The sequence below is a fragment of the Fragaria vesca genome, linkage group LG7 (genome assembly GCF_000184155.1).
Source record: "Fragaria vesca subsp. vesca linkage group LG7, FraVesHawaii_1.0, whole genome shotgun sequence".
NCBI classification, from domain to species: Eukaryota; Viridiplantae; Streptophyta; class Magnoliopsida; order Rosales; family Rosaceae; genus Fragaria; species Fragaria vesca.
The window spans coordinates 23235697-23240999 of NC_020497.1; the positions used below are offsets into that span (position 1 = coordinate 23235697).

General features: G+C 36.9%; 1 pseudogene across 1 annotated transcript; it reads right to left on the reverse strand.

Annotated features, from left to right (window-relative positions):
- Window positions 1-684: 684 nt before the first annotated feature.
- LOC101309785 lies at window positions 685-4795 on the reverse strand (annotated as a pseudogene). The gene is made up of 8 exons (XR_185377.1): window positions 4786-4795; window positions 3899-3940; window positions 2426-2646; window positions 2115-2327; window positions 1688-1993; window positions 1286-1606; window positions 956-1159; window positions 685-867 (listed from the first exon to the last, which is right to left on the reverse strand). The product of XR_185377.1 is annotated as a cytochrome P450 704C1-like (transcript).
- Between the last annotated feature and the right edge of the window lie 508 nt (window positions 4796-5303).

A 5303-nucleotide genomic window follows, 5' to 3' on the forward strand; every position in this document is an offset into this window, starting at 1 on the left:
TTCTGTTTCCCCCTTACGTATGTTTGGTATTTCTATTTCTTGTTTGAGTTCTAGCATGTTCCTCTTTACCCTGGACATCGATCATCTTTCTCACGAAATTTCTTCTATATATGCACTTTGTAAAATTTTATATTTTCACTCTTATTTCTAGCAACCGGACCAATAGCAGTTAGATTGTCAAAAGATTCTGTTTTTGTAACTATGATCATACTTTCATTGAATGCATGAAGAATCCCATTTTCTCAAAAAACAAACAGAGGCTTTCAGTGTTCTTGGACAGAATATACATGCACTTACACCAAGTGAATCAGCTCAAACCAATATCAGAAATAATCAAAATCAATGCAGATCAAGCTTCCACAAAGAAGTTGAAGAAAAATATCAAAACCCAAAGAATATACACTTAGATATTGCATATTCCTTAGACTTATTTGCAGTAGTGTTCATATAATCATATATAAATGCACTTTAAAACTAAATCCATAATCACTTAATAATTTATTGTAATGCCAAATGATGCATAAACCTCGATTTGTTAATGGAAAAGGCTCATCAACAACACTTTGTTGGCCACAAGTTTTATTTTCTAAATATGAGTTTGAAGAGGCTAGCAGCCTCTACTCCAGAGATTAACATCAATGGCAAGACAAACGACAGAACTTCTGATACAGCTTTCTTGCATGCTCAAACTCTTGGAAAGGCATGAACATGAAGGCCTTCATCGCTATGGAGAGTGACCATATTCTTGTACGTCACCACCTTATTCTCGTCAGTGAGCTTGAATATGTAGTTGTTTAAAAGCACAGCAGAATATATCTTCATTTGGAGATAACTGTGATCCCTTCCCAGACAAATTCTTGGACCAGCCTGCATTATAACAATATCATCAGTACTCTCATAACTAAGCAACCTTATCAAAAAAATAAATATTAGCTTGGTTTTCTTAATATATCACATTGAAGGCTGTGAATTTGAAAGGGCTTTCATCCTTGAAATTGCCATTTCCATCAAGCCATCTCTCTGGCCGAAACTCTTCTGCATCATCACCCCATATAAACTTCATCCAGCCCATTGAATAAGGTTGGAATATCACTAATTCTCCTTTTTTGACACTGTATCCATCAGGCCAGGTATCATCAGAAAAACATACCCTCCCATTCTATGAACAAATAAGAGCAAAGAAATTATTAACTAAGAAATAATGTAAAGAGTGATTCAAATCAAGGACAGCAAAGAATCGTAACATTCAATTCATGTATGGATTCATCCAAGATGTTTAAGTTACCAATGGGACAGAAGGATAGAGCCTCAGTGTCTCAGTTAAAGCTGCACGGAGATATTGCATCTTGATAAGGGCTTCTTCAGTAAGGTTGGCTGCAACTTCATCGGTGCTTGAAGTATTATTCAGACCTGTTGCTTCTCTAACTTCCTGTGCAATCTTCTCTTGTATATCAAGATGCTTGCACATCATATAAATAAACCATGTAAGAGCAGAACCAGTTGTGTCTTTGCCGGCAGCAATAAAATTGAGGACCATGTCTCTCAAGTACTTTGGATCAGTCTCTTTAGCTTCCAGAAGTTTGGAGATAAAGTCTCTTCTCTTTAACTGCAATTTAACATCAACATATAAGTAACGTTGATTCAATTATTACTGTGTCAATTCAATCTAGAATAGAAAGGAAGGTACATAACTCACAGATTGCTCGTCCTGTTCTTCTGACTTACGGAGATTCTCAATCTTTCTGTTGATTAAATCGTATATAAAGTTATCCATCACTTCTATATTTTTTCTTATAACTGCTTCCCTACCAATGTTCAAGAACCGTTGGATCTTCCAGATGCCAGCAAAACGATAAATGCTAGCTTCGTTTGTATCATCAAAAGCATTGGAAAACCTGATACTTTCTTCATTGTTTGTTCCAGACATGGTATCTAGATCAATACCAAGTAGAATCTTGACGATTGAATCCAAGGTTGATTTCAAAAACAAAACCTTCCAACAGAACGAAGATCATTAATTGATCGACTGATATTCAAGATAAAAACATAAAAAACAAAGAAATGTGAACATAATGCAGTGCTATATATGTAGTATGTTACTCTTGGCAACTCACTTGCATCTCTATTGATTTGCCGCAGGTTGCAGCTTCATGAATTATGCTAGAAAGTTTTACTGCATTGGTCTTGAAGATTTCACTGCTGAAGTCTCTAAGTACGTTGGTTGAGAATTGCGAGCTTGATGCCTTCCTCAGACGCCTCCATTTGTCCCCTTCCGCAGTGAAGATCCCATCGCCATAAATTCCTGACAGAATTTCTTGCAGGTATCCCTACAAAGAAATGGTGTACAAGCATAAGCCTCTTGATCAATTATATTGAAATAGATTGGAAGTTTTTGACGCTTCAGTTTGATATGTAACATATATACCATGCCATAGTTAGCAACATTTGTTTTGAGCATGTATTCGACATTTACAGGATCTGCCGTGTAGACTGTGTATCTAAAAAGGCCAAGCATCCTGTAAGTTGTGTGCTTGCATGCAAGTTCTGTCATATATTGGTTCAACTTGCGACGGTTTATCAGTTGGTGAAGGACAGTTCCGGCAACTGGAGGGTATCGCTTGTTCTGCTTCTTCCGCAGAAAAATTACTCCTAAAAGGAACATTACTGCTAAACTTATTGCTATGGGATGTAAAGGAGTGGAAAGAAGAAAATCCATGACCAAAATTCTTATGGGGATATTGGAGCTGATAATGAAGTTAGAACTAGACAACCTGAGTCCCTTAGATCATTGTATCAGCTGCCTCACAACGAAAAAGATGTCAAGAGGATCATTGGGGCCAGACATATATAGTTTCGAAGTGGTTCAATTACGACTGTACTCTACTGGTCATAATTTCTAATTTTCTAACGGTATTGGCAAGACTGTATTGAATAAGCTTTCATGCGACTTCAATTTTGTAGTTTCCAATCGGGTAAGGTTTATAGACTTATCGTAGTGAACCTCCCGCAGAGAAAGATTCAAGAACGTCTCTAACTCCTCCTCAATTAGTAGTAACAATGCCATTCTCTCAATCACATTATGTCTCCGAGGTCGACTAAACCGATGAGAGTGCAGGCCGTTTGACAATGATTTTCAAACGGAAATATGGAAAGACTCTTTCTTCCTCACCATACCAGACCATTCATGAATTAGGTATCTAAGCTTCTAATGGAAGCATATACTTGGCGAATGACGCTTTCTGTTTGCCATTTGAAATATAAACAACTAAATCACATGACAACATAGTGCCATCTCATAATTATGCTAGCAAGTTTTACTGCATTGGTCTTGAAGATTTCACTGCTGAAGTCTCTAAGTACTTTTGTTGAGAATTGAGAGCTTGATGCCTTCCTCTGATGCCGTCAATTGTCCCCATCCACAACGAAGATCCCAGCGCCCAAAGCATCTGACAGAATTTCTTGCAGATAATATCCCTACAAAGAAATGGTGCACGTACTACTTATGCCTCTTGATCAATCATTTCAGAATTGGGCATATTCCTCATAAATTTTCATTGAAATATACCATACCTTGCCATAGTTAGCAACATTTGTTTTGAGCATGTGTTCAACATTTACAGGAGCTGCAGTGTAGACTGTGTAGCTGAACCAGTCGAGCATCCTGCAAGTTTTGTGCTTCAATGCAAGCTAATGGTGCACATTGATCAGTTGGTGAAAGACAGTTCCGGCAACTGGAGGGTATCTCTTGTTCTGCTTGTTCCGCAGAAAAATTACGCCTAAAAGGAACATTACTACTACACTTATTGCAATGGGAGGTAAAGGAGTGGAAAGAAGAATATCCATGACCAAAGTACGGTAAGTACCTATGGTTAATTGGAGATGATGAATGAGTTAGAACTAGACAACCTGAGGGTATATTATTCTCTCACAAGAACAACAGCTTAAAAAGACCTTAAATCATCGCAGCAGCTAAATGAAGTAGCTTAAATAATTCATCATTGCAACAGCTACCTCGCTACGAAAAAGATGTCAAGAGGGATCTAACATAGTTTTCAAGTGGTGAATACGACTGTGCGTGAAAATTAACTGATCGACTGGTCATGTTTTCTGATCGTTTAGGCAAGACAGTATTGAACAATTTTTAATGGGAGTTCAATTTTATAGTTTCAAATCGGGTAAGATTATCGACTTATCGTAGTGAACTGCTCGCAGAGAAAAATTCAAGAACGTCTCTAAAAGCGACTCAATCAAGCTAATGCCTCATTAATTAACTTCTAGCAATCGCTAAGCAAAATGATGCTGATATTTGTCAAAAATGGTACCCTGTTATGCTCAGCGTTTTAGCAAATGAAGCTCTAAAACAGAGTTGATGTCTAGGGGTCAGAAAGCTCACATTCACGTCTGAAAAGATTGGTTCTTGTTGAAATTCAGTTCAAATGGGTAATTGTTTAGTAGATAGATGACTAAATAGTTTACAACAGTTTTCTTCTTCTTTTGGGATGCAAACTTGATCATTTGAAAGAAACTCACATTTTCTTTTTCAGTAGTGTGGTAGTAACAACGCCATTCTCTCAATCACATTATGTCTCCACGGTCGACTTAACCGATGAGAGTGCAGGCCATTTGACAATGGTTTTCAAATCAAAAGACTTTCTTCCTCACCATACCAAAAAATTCATGAGCAAAGCAGTGAGCAATCAATTAGGTCCTAAACTTCTAACGCTAGCATATACTTGGTGAATGACGTTTTCTGCAACAGAGATCAAAATCAAGATAAGAGTTTACCATCACACATTTCTGTCCACTGCTTAGAAGTGGCCCGTGAAAAAGCAAAGGGTCAAATTGCTAAGTTGCCATTTGAAATATAAACAACTAAATCACTTAAAAAGCACACTAAGAACAAAGAATCCGGCTCCTCTAAAGTGAGTTAATGGTGAATTTAGTAAAGTTTATAAAATCATAGTCATAAATCTAATCTAATGGATCTTATTAATTCACATTATCTAGTCACCATTTTTTTTCTTTTCCTTTTTCTTTTTGTAACCAGGGTTATATTTTCTGTCTTCTTCATCCAAGGAATAGAACCCAGCGCTAGCTAGTTACCTCTCTTTCGTCCATGAACTGGCTCTCATTCTTCTCCTTTCCCTTTTCTATATATTATCAGAGTATCAGACTTCAATTTCAATTGAAGGTTTACTCTCTTCATGTAATCATATAATTGTTTCTGCTAAACAGATTTGATTAATAGATGTCTTATGGTATGCAACCTCAAATTTCAGATTGAGGATCTTTATCTGAGAAGG